Here is a 19,449-nt window from a genome sequence, read left to right on the forward strand (position 1 = left end):
AGGCACAGGCACAACCCCCTCTTGGAGTTGACCAAACCATCGAGTCCCTGGATTCCTTTAACGGAATACCCTTCACATAGGGATGGCGAGAGCATTCTCCCATCCCTATCACCTGAACCAGAGCCTATCTGCAACCTTACAAGTTGTGACGATTTGCTACGCAGCAGGCGAAACCCAAATGGTAACAGCCAATCAGCCAAGTGGGGAAAATTCCTGCTGTGCCCCTGTCCCAACGACAGACGATACACGACGGCATAGCAAGGTCAAGCGCAAAATCCCTAAAAGTAGGGAGAGGTGGGTGGGTATTCTGAATGCACACGCTGAAAGAGGGAGCTCTGGAACACGTCCATGGGCATATATAGGTCCCTCAATCCATTTGGACTGTGTCCCATTGGCCAGATTGCACCCAGCTTCGAGGGACCTACCAATCGGGTGTTGAGGCTGACCAAACTTACCCACCCACAACACAGGGTATTGGTTTTCCAGGTCTCACCACAATACGTGCCCTCTTTAAGGGAGGACCCAATTTACTGTTGCTTACAAGATTGTCTGTGTTAAGGGGAAATCCAGATTAAATTGGGGTAGGGGGGTGGGATGACGTTTTGATGACAGTGACATAGTGTGGATGCTGTGAAAACATGCATGCCCGAATAAACATCCACTTGGAATTACCCAAAGTCTATGAGAACTATCCCACAGGGAAGTCTGCAGCTTAATTTCATAAACCAATACGTAAAATTTCCTATTATTCCTGTGTCTTTTGTAATATGTTCCCAAAAGAAAACTACACAATTACACTTGTATTACTTATCAGGTTCAGAGGATTCCTACTTTCAGTATTGCTTTTGGCTTTACCTTTTTTATGTTTAAGCCAAAAAGCAATATTGAAGGTATGAATCCTCTGAACCTGATTAGGAATACAAGTGTAAGTGCATGGTTTTCTTCTGGGGAAATAATGTCTCTGAAATTAAAATGGCAGTCATGCAGCACAGGTGATGCTGTGTATATTATGCCCCTAGCACTGAAATATATCTCATTATAGTACCTCACAGTATATCCTTTTTTTTTACTTTGTCTGAATGAATTAATATTGGGTTTGTGTTTAGCTCATTACGCACAGGTTGCTCAGAGAAAGCCGTCACATAAAGTGTAGGGAATCTGCAGCTCCTGTTGTAAATTACTAACTTGGATTAGCATTTTTAAATTGATAAGCCTTCGTGCTTTATACCTGTGAAACAAGCTAGTTTGTCTCTAGGTTACAGAATTGCATAGTACCTTCAGAATCCTAAACAAACTGCCTGTGGTATAAATACTCTTTACTGAAATGCTCCCCAGAGGAGCTTATTGAACACCTAGGTGTGAACTGCTCTTTCAGACAGTAAACGGGCTAAGGTGACCATATGCAGAAAATGACAGATTCCTGAATCTTTCATTACTGGTAGAATAAATAATTCCTAAAAGTGTTGCTTGTCTTGTTCCCGCAAACAAAACCCCCTCTTCTGCTCACCAGAAGAGCTCTGTCATCCTTCAGAATATGAAATTCTAAATGTGGCTCGTATGAACTGCACTTTTGAATAGAAATATATCAGCATCACATCTAAAATAATTACTTTTCAAATAATGTGACAGTGAGTACAGCATGATTTAGTCAAGCTGTTCTGTTTTATTTTATTAGACAAAATGTTACCATGCTATATACAGGAGTGGGCACCCTGCGGTCTTCCAAATGTTGTAGGATTACAACAACTTCCATGATTCCTGGCCATAGGCAGTTCAAGCTGGGGCTGATGGGAGTTGGAGTCCAATAACACCTGGAGGGCCAAATGCCCCTACCCTATATAGGTGATGATCTGATCTAGGCTGATCCCAGTGGATTTTCATGGAGGGGGAGGTGTGGTCACTGCTTTAGGTGGACACTAAGCACAAAGGCCAGGCTCTTCCAATTGCTTAATCCAGGTTGAGAGGACATCTTTATGCTCCCCTGGTGAGGGGTGGGGAGGGTTAAAGGAAAGGGGATGTGAAATTCATCTTATGTAAGGTCACACACTATGCCATTTGTTTATATTTGCCTTGAGATGTCCTAATCACCCTCCCCATTAGAGAAATGAGAACCTAAATGTATTTTGTCCCTGCATTTGATTGTTCTTTGTCTGCTACCTTGGCTTTAATATCTAGCTTTTAGATTAATTTGATCTGCCTGTTTATTTATTTTAAATTTGTCTGTGACTATCTAGTTCCTGTACTTATTACAGTTTTTATGGGGTCATCAATTTAAATTATCAGTATAAATTGTATTTTGTAATACTGCATGCTTGGATTATGGCAGTTAGGGGTTTTGACTTTTAACATGCAGTTTAGTGCTACCTTCTGATTCTGGGCCCCATTCAAAGTGCTAGCTTCCATCTGTTAAAGCAGGGGTAGAGAACATCTGGCCTGTGGGTCTAATTGGGCCTGTGAGGCCTCACCATTTGGCAAGTGAAGCAATTTTGGCCAAGCCACACCAACCTGCCCTCATATATGATGTCAAGTATGGGGCAGATAAAGACACAGCTAAGCCAAAGGAGGTTCACAGGCATCACAAATCAGCTGGTCACTGGCACCTAAAAAGCCCTGTGCACAGTACTTTGCAAGCACCAACTATCAGCTCATTTTCGGGCTTGCATAGTGCCACACATGGAGCTACACAAGCCCTGATGATTAGCTGATGGTTGCAGCTTACATAGTTCTGTTTGCCAATGATCAGCTCACATTTGATCAGCCACCTGACATCCTTAAGGATGGCCCTCCTCACCTGCTAAACCTGGCTCATGGGGGTGGGGAAGATCAGGATCTGATCCACTTACTTGTATATTAGAATCTTCAACAGAAGGCCTCCTACAACTAGCAGACCCTCCAAGTGTCCTTATTTTCCAGGGACATCCCTGATTTAGAGAAGCAGTCCTGGTTTCTGATTTGATCCTGGAATGCCCCACTTTTCCTTAGGATGTCTGTATTTTCATTGGAGAAATGTTGGAGGGAATGGAATTACTTGACTCCCATCTAAAGGCAATCCTGTATTGGGAAGTTTTTTAAATGTTTAATTTTATATATATATGTTGGAAGCTGCCCAGAGTGTCTGGGGCAACCCAGCCAGACATGTGGGGTATAAATAGTAAAGTTATCATTATGGAGTAGGATGTCCCTATTTTCATTGGAGAAATGTTGGAGGGTATGAGTTAGATGGTTCAAAGGGGCCTTCTCAGTGGTGGCATCCCAGCTGTGGAGCACTCTCCCTAGATTCTCCTGGCACCTACTTTTATATTCCTTTTAGCACCAGGCAAAGGCCTTTTTGTTTATCTGAACTTTTCAGACTGTAGTCCTGCAGTTATGATTTTGCAGCTTTTTAGCTTGTTTTGTTTTGCTCATTTTGATTGTTTTGGTCTGTGTAAACTGCCCTAGGAATATAATTGAAAGGAGGTGTAAAAATAATGAAACCTGTGTTCCATCTAGTTTAAGAATACCACTCATGCAAGATTTTTACCACTTACTTCATCTGTACACATCCCTGAATTGCAACTTATAAAGTCCTGACAGTGCTGGTGGATGTTTAATCTGGAGGTCTTGGGTCAGTGTCTGAGGTCTCCATTAGATCATCATTGGTCTGCATAGTGGTAGGCATATCTCCTAAAAGAGGCTTCTGCTGTTACTTAAGTTAGCAATATACTGTGGAGAAATAGTTTTTAGGTGTTGTTAGAGGCAGACATCATTTGTTCTTGAAGGAGGGAACTCAGTGGGTTGGTTGGGTATATGACGGTATATAATCAGTGAGGACAGTATAGAACAGGGGTCAGCAAACTTTTTCAGCAGGGGGCTGGTCCGCTGTCCCTCAGACCATGTGGTGGGCTGGATTATATTTTTTTGGGGGTAGGGGGAGAATGAATTCCTATGCCCCACAAATAACCCAGAGGTGCATTTTAAATAAAAGCACACATTCTACTCATGTAAAAACATGCTGATTCCTGGACCATCCAGGGGCCAGATTTAGAAGGCAGCTGGGCTGGATCTGGCCCCCAGGCCTTAGTTTGCCTACCCATGGTATAGAATCAGTGAGCAGGTTGTTATTCTCATCCTACAATAATATTTAATTAACCTAGAGGAAATAATTGTATGGAATTATTACTTTAGATCTTACACTTTAAAACAAAAGAATAGCCAGTGTGGACTACAGGCGTTTTGTGGAGTGTATGCAATAGTCAGGCAGAAGTCAACCTATTTGGATCCATGGACACAATTTTTAACGGCAAAACTGCCGTGAACAACACACCCACACACCCACACCCCACACCCCACACAACCTATTGGCTACACCAGAATGCTTCTTTCAAGCCCAATTTCAGTGTGGGGGAGGGAGGGTCACCTGTGGGTGCCAGGAAGGCCTCCTTGGGTGCATCACACGCAACCTCTGAGCAAGATGTTACAAGCTGACCTGCATCAACAGGGTAGGTTGTGCTACATGCAGTCTTCTATACTTGCGGTATATTGATTGCTTTGTGCAATCCTCTTGGGTAAGGCAAATCATTTTGCAGGAAGGAATAAGGTAATTTTATTCCATTAATGGGGCAAATGCCAAGGGAGCGGTTGCGTGGATCGGAATCCTAGCATGTTCCAGAGCACAGTATTTAATGCATTATCTGCTGTATTAAAATAGGCTGATTAAATTAGGCTTGATATTGGAAACCCAGTGCAGTGGATATTCCTATCCTAATGCAGAAAAAATAGCTTCTGCAGCAGGCAAGTTGGTATACTGTGTTACAGTAAATGAGCAAGTGTGAAAGCAGCCATCTGGCTTGAAATACTAATTGTGAACAGATGTGCTAAGACATACTGTTCTGGAAAGATAAGGTGAAAATAGCCATATTTGTCAATATAATGAGTAAACAAACATAGATTTTTCCAAACCTGCACACAGCAAATGGAAAAGAGAACCCAGATTGACTCACATAAGTGATTTTTGGATTGTGTAAAGTATCTAGATTAAATTACTCTTCTCTTTTCTCTAAGAGCAGATGAATTCTGCAATAATCATCTGGATCCAATCTTCCATGAAATGTTTAAAAATATTCTCTCTAGTTAATCTTTCTTCAATTTTAAAATTTTACATGGATCCAATTCCATCTGACATTCTGATAGGGTAAGAATCATGCTAACAAGAAAGAAAGAAAAAATACCTGATGATCATCTGAAGAAACTAGGAATACAGGCTAAAATTAACGTATATATAATTAAGGTATAAAACTACTGTTAATTTCCCCTCAATGTTTCCTGGGAAAGGAGGGAAGCAATGCCATTGATTAAATACAGCTAAGCACCAGATTGCTGTTATAACGCTGGGAATAATATAACAGATGAAATGTAGCTATAATATGGGGTTCTTACAATATAATACAATGTAAGTTTAGTGAAGTTAGAATTCAATGGCCAGGATTTTTTTTTTACAGAAAATCAGCTGGGTTGTGTACTCTGCCTTAAGAATTGGTCTGTCTCGAGAGAGAGTTGGGCTTTCCCTTTCCATTTATTGATTATCCACAGTCCCCCAACATCGGAATAGGCCAGGGAACTCTAAGGCATCCCCACTGATCCTCAATACAGTCCCAATCCTTCTTAGCCTACACCATACATTTAAAGCAGTACTATACCACTTTAATAGCCATGCCTTTCCACCCCTGAGAATTCTAGGAACACTTAAGGGTTTAAGGGCACTAAGAATCCTTAGGAAACCCCTTACTTTAACAGAACAACCATCAACCCTTCCCAGGAAATTCCTCATAGAGAGGAACAAGCCTCAATAGCACAAAAAGGTAGATTTCCACACCAAACGTGTGTACATACCTTCATGTAGAGGACATTCAAGACATTTTAATGCCTGTGATGGAAAATCTGAATGGTGCTCTTCCACGCATTGGACTGATGGTTTTTTTAAAAAGTTGTAAGCTAAAATAACTGGCAAATTGCTGTCTTTTAATGGTATCCACAACTCTATCACCTAGTGCAGTTGTCCGCTCACCTGCTAATGATATTGCTGTCTTAGTCTTATTATGTCCTGTAATGTGAAAATCTACCCCAAGTGTTCTGTTCTGTTGCTCAGGCTTAACTCAATGGCTGTCCATAACAACCAGTGAAACCTGCATTCAGTTTACTCACTTAGAACTATGCTTATTGCTCAGTAAGAAAGTTCACTTTAAAAACTGGATTTGGTGAATTTTGCGATGCTGTTTCTCTAAAGCAGGGATTTGAAACAATAGCTCCACTTGCACCAGAAACTAGGGTTCGGAGAGAATTTTGATTCGGTTAACAATAAAAGATGAAACTACCTAAATCTCAAATTCTAAAACCATGCGTGAAACAAAACACAACCGTTCTTTGAAATTTGCACTACACAGAAATGTGAAAGGCAGTCCTCCAGCCTTGTAGTGTGTACAAATATGCATATACCAGGATAAAATGTGTCTGTTTGTGTTTGTTTGTGTATCTAAAACACACAGAAGTGCATTATAGTGGGTAAAACTACTTTGCAAAAATAAGTATATTTGGAAATGTCCAAACTAAAATGCTGAATTTCATGACCACTTCTTTTAAAAAGGCATTACCAAAATAATGTGGAAATGTGGAGATTTGGACTTAAGATTGGTTAAATGAGAAAGTGAGAGAATCCAAAAATTAACTGATTCGACCATGCCTACCAGAAGCACAATATTTGATATGAAGCCCCATGTCATCTTCCCAGCTTTCTTATTTTATCAATTTACATTCTTTCGTGGAAAATGTTGACTTAAAAAAAAAAAGTGCATTCAATAATTCATGAATAAATAAATACTCAGGCACTATTCGGCAAATGTCATGAACATTTATCAGGTTGTTATAATTATGCATTTGTTCCAAACAGTGCAAGAATTAAGAGTTTATGAAAATTCATGACTGCTCTATAGCAGCTTCACGATTATCCACATGCTTAAAGTGTAATTTTTCTCCATAGTCTGGCATGAAATATTTATGAACCTTTCACCTGAGGATAAAGCTCCCATTTGGAAGACAATAAGTGACAGATTATTAACGACACTGGTCGCACTGTTAACATGCAGCTACACACTTACTGCATAATTATTCCTCTATTTCAATATTATTCGTTACATTGCTACTGTCAGGTTCTGACACTTAGCATGTCTGGGTGATGTTTCCAAAGAAAAGCTACATGGGTTTTGTTCACATCATGTCTCGATCAAGTATTTTATGCTGAAGCTAAGCAGTTCTTTCTTTTTTCCAAATGCACCTAAAGGTAAAGGTAAAGGGACCCCTGACCATTAGGTCCCGTCGTGACCGACTCTGGGGTTGCGGCACTCATCTCGCTTTACTGGCCGAGGGAGCCGGCGTACAGCTTCTGGGTCATGTGGCCAGCATGACTAAGCCGCTTCTGGTGAACCAGAGCAGCGCACGGAAATGCCGTTTACCTTCCCGCCGGAGTGGTACCTATTTATCTACTTGCAGCTACTGTAATGTATAATAGGAAATCAGTAAGTTGTTTGTTGCCTAGCTATATTTCTCTGGCACATTCTAACCATTCCTTCTTACACTACAACTTAGTCATTTAAGACTAAGCCTGAGCCCCTTCCATTAAACCTGGAAACAAAAATGGCAACCAATACACTTATGCCATATTTTTGCCACTTTACCAACTTCTGAGACAGTATCATTTTCTCCCAAAGAACTAGATAAACTGAAGCAGTGTTACAGTTTGGGCAATGCACTGTTTGGCTGCATCCTGGCTACAGACCTGATAGGAAAGCTCTCATTGACTTCAGATTCTGCTTTTGAGCCTCTGCAGATCAGGCTGGTGTTTTATAAAAGGTGGAAGGTGTGGTGCCAAGTTTTCCCATCCCCACCCCTATCCCTAAATCAAATCACTTTTGCCAACATACCAGGAAGAAGAGTCAAGACAATCAAATGTGGGTAAATAGGTGAAAAGGGGAACTGACAAGCCACCCAGGTTCGGTTCAAATCTTGCTCTTTCACTCTTTTCAAATAGACAGCGACAATATGTTCCTTCCCTTTTTGTGTGTTCAGACCCAGAGACCTCCCCCCTAAATAAATTCACACTTGACTCAAATTTTAGTTTTGGTTTTTGGCAGAATTTAGGCCACAACTTTATTGATTACAGAAGGTCAGTGGTTGCATAGGCTCTGGTTCAATTAGCTCCCTGCACCCTTGCAGGCAGCGCTGACTCAGGGTGCCAGCATAGGTCAGCCAAGGGTGAATACCTGGGTAGGCGAAAAGCTGGGAACAGACTATGTTCACCACCCAAATGCCCCCCTGGACTCAGGCACGGGCACAATCCCCTCTTGGAGGTTGACCAAACCAGTTGAGTCCCTGGATTCCTTTAACGGAATACCCTTCACATAGGGATGGCGAGACCGCTCTCCCATCCCTATCACCTGAACCAGTGCCTATCCGCCACATGAGCCCCATGCTCACCGCCAACCACTCACACCTGTAACCAATCCCTTAACTCCGCTGACACGGAGGTCAGCCACAAATCATTCCCAATTACAGACAGATGAACCCCATCAAGCCTGTAAAGGGATGCATCACGGAAGTCAATGCCTGGGTGACGGATCACCGTCCTGCCCAAGGCCAGAACCTTCTTAGCCACTGCGCTCTGGACGCACATCCTGGCCCTCTCGGTGGCAGCTGAACATCGGCTACCATGCCACATATGTCACTTCAACAGCTGCAACCAAAAAATTTTGAGTCCAGGAAGAGCTGCCTTCAACTTTTCCAAGTCCTTCTGCATGCGGGTCCGCAGGCTCAAGCTGGGAGCTTCCAGCAAATCGTTTTCACCCAGCTGCACCACCACGCCTTCTGCAGACACCTTTTCCTGCACTGTTGGGAGAAGCTCCTCCCAACGCATTCCTCGTCTGGATATCCAGGAGATGCACATGTGGTCGGGGAGTCCAAGCCTGCGTCCAAATCCAGACTCCGCCGCCCTCCTGCCGGCCCAGTGGACAATGCTGTGCCTGACTACCCAGACAAACAGGATAGGTGGACCTAGGAATGAACAAAGCAACATTGATAACTGCACCTCAGTGCCACATCCGAAGATAACCCCTGTATGCATCAGATTTCCAGTGGCCCAGATCCTTGATCCCGTCAACGGACAGGCTCCAGTGCACAGCAGTAGTAGGGTCACGTGCATGGGTATATATAGGTCCCTCAATCCTTTTAGACTGCGCCCCATTGGCCAGATTGAACCCAACATCGAGGGACCTACCAATCAGGTGTTGTGGCTAACCAATCCAACCCACCCACAACACAGGAGGTCAGTCTCCAGGTCTCACTGCAACACATGCCCTCTTTTAGGGAGGACACGATTTGTTGCAAACACAACTGAACTTGTCGAAAGGGTTAGGGAAACTGAGAAACTAATGAGTGGGGCAGTTTTGGAGGGGGGCAGAAATGCAGGACTATATTTGTAGTGTTTAACACTGTTGTGCTTTCTGCTTCAGTTGACCTGCTGCTGGTTCTTGTGATGATTAGTGGATGAGCTTGTAGCCTTGAAATGAATTTAAAAGCATTTTGTACACCAGGCTGGGAATAGCTCAGCTGCCAAGCTCACAATCTGTGCCTAGCAGTGCATGTGTCTGACAATAACATTCACTCATATAACCACTTCCTTCCAACTTAGAATGAAGACATTATGCAGCAGTTTTTGATTTAAACTTATCCTGAGGGATTCTAGCTAAGCTGACTTTCTCATTGGTGTCATGTTCAATTATTGTTCTCAAACAATGCTTGAAAGGAAATCTGGACTTGACTCCAAATGCTGAGGAGAACGACTTGCAGAAGTAATCTCTTTCTATTTTAGCTCAGCTTGGATATTGCTAATTTTGAAAAGAAATCTTTCCCTTTTTCTTCAGATTTTTTGGGGGGTTTTAGTTTTGCTCCCATGCACATGCCATGTGGAGCTTGAACACAGAGCTGGTCATTACATTAGAATTAAAATTCATGATGTGATGGTCCCAACTCACCCCGTGGATTGTTCCAAATATGACTGGGAGTGGTTGAGTGGGTGGAGAATACTCCACAAAGATGCTGATTACTGTCAGACCAAGACATTTTGCTACCTGAAGCAGAATCCATATAGTGCACCCCCAAAAGCCCTGTTGAATTTAATGGAGACTACTCATAGGTAGTTCTATAGGTAATTGCCTATAGGATTGCAGTCTGAAAATTATGTTGCATAACATTTTGGCCCACTGGGGGTATCACTTTAACAAATCTTGCAGCACCATTAGGTACCAATATCTGCCTTCAACCAATCATGGAGTAGCCTGAAGCAGATCAGTTCACTGTGCTGCTCAGTAGAATTGGTCCTGATGCTGATCCCTACAGTAACTTTATCATCTAGACCACAGTTTCCCAAACTTGGGTCTCTAGCTGTTTTGGAACTACAACTCCCATCATCCCTAGCAAGCAGGACCACTGGTCAGGAATGGTGGGATTTTAGTCCAACATCTGAAGACCCAAGTTTGGGAAACTCTGATTTAGACCAGGGTTTCCCAAGCTTGGGTCTCCAGCTTCCCACTGGTCCTGCTAGTTTGGAAAACCCTGATGGACCACCACTCACACCATATGTCTCATAACAGTTTTCTGCAACCTGGTACAATCCAGATGTTTTGGACCAAAATTGCCCCTAGTCCCAGTCAGCAGTGCCATGTTGGCCAGGGCTGAAGGAAGATGTAGTCCAAACTTCTGGAAGGCATCATGCTGCTGAAGGCTTAGAACAACTGCATCATATTTAAGATTTTGTGTATTTAACTGTAGAACTTACATATAACAGCACACATTTCCACCACCACCCCTCAGATTTTGACTTCCATTCCTCATCTGTTGTCTTTAAAAACCTCAATCTAGTGAGCCTATTTAAATAAAAGTTGGGCTGAATAATGCCTTTCATTTTCTATCAGTCTGTCAACTGCTAACACACTTGTAGCTTACCAAACCTATAGTTTGCAATATTTTTCTTCATGGCAGCATATTATTGCCAAAATAGGACACCACATTAATCAACCTCTCCTCTGATGCTATTTTGTGAACCTGAAGAGTATAGCAACCTCAGACAATGCACTGGGGGGGAAATGTTTTGCAGCGTAATCCTTAAATGACAACTCTACATGCACTTAACTTAGCAGCTACTTCCACTGAAATCAAGTGAAAGTGACTTTTTGAATAGACATGCATAGGGCTGTTAGAAAGCTAATCACATTTGAAAAATATAGAACCAGTAAAGTGTCATTCCTTAGGACTACTGCTGTGCTGAATACTTCTCCCACATTTTTTCCTGACAATTCTTCCTCAATGAATGAGAATATTAACTGCAGCGGTGGCTGCTCCCAGACTTTGGAACTCCTTCCTCAGAAAAGCTAGATTGACTTCCTCTTTGTTGTCTTTCCGCCAGCCGGTAAAGACTTTCTTGTTCCAACAAGAACTGACTGCTTTTAATGAAAGGACTGATCCACACGTCCTTCCACAGTGGGGACATAGGTTTCTGGGTGGGAGTTGATCATGGTGAGGGCTTGCCAAGCGTGCTTTCCTCTTAGCATGTTTCTCCCTTGTATTCTGAGTTTGAGTGTCTTCAAAGCCCATGACACCTTTGGTAAGGGCTGTTTTCCAACTGCTGTGCTCGCAGGCAAGTGTTTCCCAATTGTTGGTGTTTATACTACTTTTTTTTAGATTTGCCTTGAGACAGTCTTTAAACCCTTTTGTTGACCACCAGCATTACACTTTCCATTTTTAATTTCGGAATATATATACAGTGGTACCTTGGGTTAAGAACTTAATTCGTATTGGAGGTCCATTCTTAACCTGAAACTGTTCTGAACCTGAGGTACTACTTTAGCTAATGGGGCCTCCCACTGCCGCCACCACGCAATTTCTGTTCTCATCCTGAAGCAAAGTTCTTAACCCGAGGTACTATTTCTGGGTTAGCGGAGTCTGTAACCTGAAGCATCTGTAACCCGAGGTACCACTGTATACTATCAACAATTGTTTTCTATTATGGTTTTTTCTATATTTTTAATGGTTATTATTTTTATCTGTAAACTGTCTTGAGTCCTGTCAGGGGAAAAGGCAGGGTATAAATAAGTATATAATTATAATAATTTGAAAGCTATGAAAGGAGAGCAAAAAATGTCAGTGAAATGCTTATGGGTGGTGCATGAGATTTTTCTTATTATTATCTTCCTTTTTTAGGTAGCTGGTAGCTTTGAGAGTGTCCCTTCTGTCATTCAGCAATTCATCTAATCAGTAGTCGGTGCTCTGCAGGCTTCCCAGGGAAAGCCATCATGAGTTGACTCTTCCCCCACAAGAGTTTTTCAGATCAGGAACTGCAGACATCTGGGGAGGCTGCAGAGTGCTGGAGAGATGTTTACTAGAAGGAAACACACACACCATCCTTGGCCATATCACAGTGATAAGTTCAAAACCCTACACAAACTGAAATTCTAAAGAAATTCTCCAGTGTCCTTGGTGTTGGTAGAGGCAAGCTAGTTAGCTACCTAGTTAGCTAGTTATGCTCTGCCTTTTGATTGGAATGTCCTCTAGATGGCTCACATCAATAAATCACAATAAGGGCACTAAGGGAACAGCCTGGCATGTTCATTTTCATTCCTCTCAATTATTTACTTTACTTCTTCAGAACCTAAGATGTTAATTTCTTCAATATATGCTCTTCAAGGTTCAATACAGTTTTGTTCGTTTGCAGCTTTCCCCCAATTATGTCACCTAAATTTAAATAATTGCTTTAGAGGAATGTGTGTGTGAGTGCGCGCGCGCTTGCGTACACACACACACAAATACGTGACATGCTTTGGGAAAACATATTGAGAAGGTATTTCACCTTGAGGGAGATGATTGACAGGCTCAATGACTGGGGTGAATGAAGCACTTGCAGGTGTTAATTTATAGGAATAATTTGAAGCATGGAAAACTATGATTATATGAATAAGATAAGCATTGGAGATTTAAAGGATTTATGGAATAGCATGAGATGTGTAATGTGCATAATAGATTAGATGACACAATGACCCTGATATTCTTTTAATTTTAATCAGCTGGATTTCATATAGTATAAAGGTAAAGGACCCCTGACAGTTAAGTCCAGTTGCAGACGACTCAGGGATTGCGGCAATCATCTCGCTTTACAGGCCGAGGGAGCTTGCGTTTGTCCGCAGACAGTTTTTCCGGCTTATGTGGCCAGGATGACTAAGCCGCTTCTGGTAAAACCAGAGCAGCGCACGGAAACACTGTTTACCTCCCCACCAGAGCAGTACCTATTTATCTACATGCACTTTTGGGTGTGCTTTCAAACTGCTAGGTGGGCAGGAGCTGGGACCGAACAACGGGAGCTCACCCTGTCACGGGGATTCGAACCACTGACCTTCTGATTGGCATGCGCAAGAGGCTCAGTGGTTTAGACCACAGCACCACCTGCATCCCTTCATATAGTATAGGATGCATATTTAGGACAGATTCATTGGTTTTCTGGAAGTTAAAAACTCAACTTTCCTTTACATTATCAGTTAAATTACAACTAAACCAAACATTTTGATTTAGTTCTGATTATGCAACTGGCCTATAAAGGAAAGCAACGATATATTTCATGGTATTCTAATTGATGGGGCTGCATAATAGGTATATTTAATATAACATATTGCCATAGTAAACAAATAAATCTGTATAATACATTAACAGATGATCCATTATTAATAACAGTTATCAGCAATCATACACATTTACTCAGAAATAAGCCTCCTTTATTTAGTGGGGCACATTCCCAGGTAGCCTGACACATACAGAGCTCAGTCCGTATCATTGTGAGCACAGCACTCATGTTTGGAAGGATCCGTAAATGATGCCCATTGTCTTCCTCCTTAGCATGTGCACTTGGACAATCAGTGCACAAGAGGTGATTGTGGGTAATTAGGTTAGGGAGGGGGCATAGTGTACTTCCTATATCCCCATCTCCTTCCACTTGGATAAAAAAAAAATCTAACTACTGAGCCTTCCTCCAATTAATCTGTACTTCTGATGTAACATCTGATATGCCTTTGATGGCATTTTGTGTTTTTGATGAATCATAGAATTACAGAGCTGGCAGTGGCCTTATTGATCACCTATTCCAACCCTTTGTTAAACACAGGAACTAGGAACCTAGGAAGGCAGCCCACTGGTCCATCTTGCTCAGTATTGTCTGCTCTCTAAGGATTCAGGCAGAGTTCATCTCTCAGATCTACCTGGAGATGCCAGATGCTCTACCACTGAGCAACGGCTCTTCCCCAATGCAATTACAATGTCCATGACAAAGCCTCTGGTTGACTATCCCCTGCAAAGACAGCCCCTCTTCTCCTGAGACTGACTGTTCCACTGTTACAGAACTTTTACCATCAGGATGGTTGTTCTAATGCTTCCCAGCCATTTCTGCCCATTGATTCTATTCTGGTTATCTGGAGCAAACCTGCTTTGTCTTCTGCATAACAGCCCATAAGATATATGGAGGCAGTTAGCATGTTTCCCCCTTCAATTCATTATTTACTTCTCAGTTAAGTTAGTGTGCAGATACATACACACACACACACACACACACATTTATACACACACTGTATAGAACTCACTGTATAAGCATGCTTACCAATACATTTTGTTAAAAAAAGAAGTTGATGACCCATTCCCCCCCCCCCAGTCTGCGTTGTTTATCTCTCACTTTCACAGTGCATGAAAAAATTTCTGTAGGCTTTTTTTTTTTTAAAAAAAGTTCCAGACAAGAATAATTAAAATTATTTTCTTTCCTAGTTAAAATATGGGAGGATAAGTATGTGGGAAATGGAAATGAGTATTAGCTGGCAGCTTTAAAATATTCTGGTGTGTGCATAAAGTAGTTCTTTAGGGAACTATGTACTCAAATGGCTTTGTAAGGGGGGGAATTCCTTAACAATTTTTTGAATTTGCACATTAGGGCAAACACCATGTTGCATTTCTATGATCCCTTGTTCTGTTTTTCATTAGATTTGTAAATTTCAAGTCTGAAAACAGCTCTTAGATCTACATGACAGTGTACACTGAGATATTGCACAGGGAATCTGGGAATTCTTGTATAAACTATCAAATCACAGCATTTATCTCAGTGGTGGACACAAATGCAAAGGGAGGAAAAAAGGTTTAAAAATTGTTGTATCATATGAATCATAGAGCTTCTGTGTTCCCTTATGGCATACTAGTATATTTATTGAAGAGCAACACATAGATCTTGCAAGTTCAGTACACTATAGATCAACTTGTCCCCAACTCAGCAACTAAATTTCCTTTTCAGAAGTAATTGGATGGTGGGGGGAGGGCAGGAAAAAATTATGTTGTCACTGATATCAAATCATCCACACCTTCTTTATGTCTATTATGATTGCTGAAGGGTCAGGGGGATTAGGACCAAGACTTGCTGATCCCTTCACTAGTCTCTCCCTGATGCTTCTCAAAAATGTGCTGCCATATTTGGCATGTTCAAGTTATGATGTGTGTTTTGGGACTTCTGCTCTGATTTGAACACTTAAACATAAGCAGGTATTTTCCATTTTATATAGACAATGGGGGAAAACGTGTTTTTTGGGATCACAGCCACAGAACATGATACGATTAATTCCCTAAATTTCAGATAATTTTACTCTGCTTTCAAAGGGATTACATACTTTCCATAATTCAGAAGGCATTTCCTTTCAACTTATGCCAAATTAAGTGAGCTGACTCAGGTAGTAGATACTGAGGGATGTTCCTCAGCAGAGGCATGTGTTTCCCATGATCTGCCCTGCACTCCTCAGGTGCAGTGAAAGAAAATGCCCCATCACTAAGGTTGAGGTAAAATTTAAGTGCCGGTCCAGTTGGCATCTGCTAATGGAAAGGGCACGATCTTACATGATTATCACCATCAATTTATTAATCACATTCTAAACAACCATATCAAGGCAACGTACACCAGATATGATTCAGAATAGTCATTTGCTTCTGGCAAATTAGCTTCTGGCAGGTTTGTGTTGGGCCTAGATCTTGAGGATGGAGGAAGAAGAAACTGAGCATAGAGGAGGGAAGATTCTTGCACATTATGAGTGAGGGAATTACTTCAACAGTGAAGGCTGGCCTGGAAGGTAGGAGTCTGCTCTGTCCTTTTCTGTGAGAGACTAGGCAACTAGGCTAACCCAGGCCAGATGATACATTATCCCTGGGCTGCACCCCAGGGACCAGGGACACTACCATAGCAGGTCTCCATGCTTCTGCCAAACCAGTTAAGTGTGAAGGCAGTAGGGAAAGAGGCAGGAAAATGGACATTATTATCCAACTACAATCCAAGCTGTAGAAAAACTTATGGGGCCATAAAGCTCACCTCAGATTGATGGTGAGCATTAGGAGTCACCAAGGCTTCTATTCTGAACTAGAAAACAGTGGCTTTTCCAGATGCAAGAGAATGAAACCACCCTAGTTTATATTGTGTATTTCATGCCAGCTAGACAGCAAAAGAGTTAGACTTCCACAGTTATGACAGTAAAAATAGGTCTTGGTCATATATTCTACTCTTCTCAATATGTTGCCTAGAGGGAAGTATGAAATATCTGCCTAGGTCACCATTGTGAAAGTTACATGACAGTGACGCATGTTTCATGCCAACAGAAATACTCTTTGGAAGCTGCAATGTCTTAATATCATAATGCAACATTTTTCCACATTAATAAATCAAATTTCACTGTTCTTAATGATGGGAAGCTAAAAGGTATATTCAAGACTCCAGCAATCTTTACTTCTAACCGTTAATTAATGTTGACAAAAATCCTAATTAAAATGAATACAGCTTGGGTAGCATTTTGAAATGTGACCTTTATTGCCTTCACTCTTTGCAGCAATTTTTACACCAAGAAACTCTGATTGAACTCTTGTATCAGGATAGGTTTCTGCCATGTTTTATCATATGTGCAACAGAGAAGTTTGGGTAGATAAAAATATTTGATCCTTATGAGTCCTATAATACATTAGGGCAGATGAATTAGCAGTTTTAACCATTATGATTGTAACCTTTCCCTTGGGTTACAGAGGTTAAACACACAATAGATGTTCTTTCCCTTGCCCTTGGCAATCCTTAGGTTAGGCTGCAGAGTACTTTGGATAGTATCCACGAAACAGCATGATTGAAACTACCTGTAATGTGATTATCTACTGTTGCAGCAAATTTTATTGCTTTCTGTTCAGGAAAAGAAGACAGTTAACTGACAACAGTGCTGAATCAGCAGAAGTTGTAGATATTTTATCTGCTGTGAGTCTGAGAAATGAGTATTTTGGGTAAAAATCTAGTGACAGGATTTTAAAATGAATGTTCTTCCTTATTATTCCCCTCAAATACTTTCAGATATTTATGCTAATACAGTAAAGCAGCCTCTCTCCCCCCCCCGCCCCCAACCTGGTGCCTCTCAGATACTTTGGACTACATCTCACATCAGCCCCATCCAGTATAGCTCTGCTTGCCCAAAACATCTGGAGGGCACCAGGTTGGGGAAGACTGCAAATTCAGAATCGTCAAAATTGGTGAGGGCGTATTTGGAACTCTCACAATTTGAACTTTCCTTTCTTCCTTCTGCCTCACAAACAATGGGCACAGTCAAAGGCAGGGCATATTTGGCAAAGCATATGTAAACCCAGTCCCAAAACATCAACAAAGACACAGGTTTGGGTACTAGGTGCAAGGTTCACTGAAGACACTCACATCTTTGCTGGATTGGGACACAAGTCTGATTATATATCAAATGTTTTTCATTAACACACACATGGGCTGTTTTTTGTCTGCTCCGAGTTTCGACTCTGCAAAGTGCCCAGATTTGAATACTTAACTAAATTAGGCACTTACTTTATGTGTGTATGAACAACAAAGGAGGAAAAGGCAGTGGCAGCAGTGCTAAATCAAATATCTACCGGAAAGCTGCTTATGCCAACTTATTTAGTTTGTATCTGAGGAATGAATGAAAGGGTTGCATTTCACTCAGCCTGCCTAGATTATTCCTCATAAAATCTAGAGTGTCTTTGATAGGTTTGATTGAAGCTCACTGGGATTAAGTGTGTCTTCAGTTTGTAATAAATCTGAACAATAAAAGCCAATGTTTCCTTTAAATCAAAACATTTAAAATATGAGCCCTTCCAGTATGTGTGTGTGTGTAAGCCTCCTTTTAATTCAATTTAGTTTCTGCAATCCAGGCTAAAGCTGTTTGCTAATTTTCTGTGCACTTTCAGAGATGAGCTAGGGACTTCATGAAATGCTGCTTGTGGGCAATTTATCTGATGTCATTTTGTGCTGAAGCTACCTAAATCCCTTTAATAATTGAGGGTGACAACATGCAGCTTCATGTTAGATGCAAAGTAAGAAAAGCCATTTTGATGTCAGTATGAGCTGCTTGGATTATCTTTCAAATCACCAATTGTGGCACTGATGGGTTGAGATTGGCTACCAACACCAGCTGACAAAATGTAAATTGCTGAATTTGTAGACAGGCAAAATTGATACTGAAACATGTAGATTAATGTCTTCAACTGCAGTTTTCCAACAGAAAATATGTCAGTCTTAAGGTGGAAAAAAAATGAAGTGATGAGTCTGTAGTTATGACTGCAGTGTGTGAGAGACCTGGAACTGTTTTGTCGGGTGGTTCCATGCAAGCATTGCAATTTCTGAAATCTGCTAACCGTAACCTTGGTGATAAGCCCCATTATGCTCTCCCTGCTGAAATATGAGAAGCCCTATCTCCTCTATGCCCCCCCCCCCAAATACTGTGGCAATTTTAAGATTCCATTGAATGAAGAGAGGGAACTTCATCCCAACTGCTATCAAACTGTTTGCTGCAAAACCAATACTATACAACTAGTTCCCTTCTCTAATCTGGGCCTTTATGAAAAAATCCAGTCAGAATTCCTAAACTCAGTACTCCAAACCCCTAAATGTTCCCCTAATGCAGCTCTGTGGCTGGAGACAGGATTATAGTCACCTTTGAGTGGACTTAACTGTCCAGGGGTCCTTCACCTTTTTTTTTATCTTATATAGGATTGAAGCCAAAGTTTGGCTACTCTGTATACATGACTCAGACTCAATAAGACCTCAACTGAACTGCTCTCTTTGATGCCGATAGATAATTATCAAGCAAAATGGTGGAAGGGCCTCACAAGAAAACTAGTTTCATGTTTCATACAGCCTTTCTCCTGAATATCTTCTAGTCTGGAATTAGGGAGAGCTAGAAGCATCATTGAAGAACAAATCTGGGATATAGAATTCCAAAATGATCTTAACTGATCATCCAAGATTCACAGATTATGTTTTTATATGAGCTGTAAACCGCCCAGAGTGGC

This window comes from Podarcis raffonei, chromosome 7 (genome assembly GCF_027172205.1).
Source record: "Podarcis raffonei isolate rPodRaf1 chromosome 7, rPodRaf1.pri, whole genome shotgun sequence".
NCBI classification, from domain to species: Eukaryota; Metazoa; Chordata; class Lepidosauria; order Squamata; family Lacertidae; genus Podarcis; species Podarcis raffonei.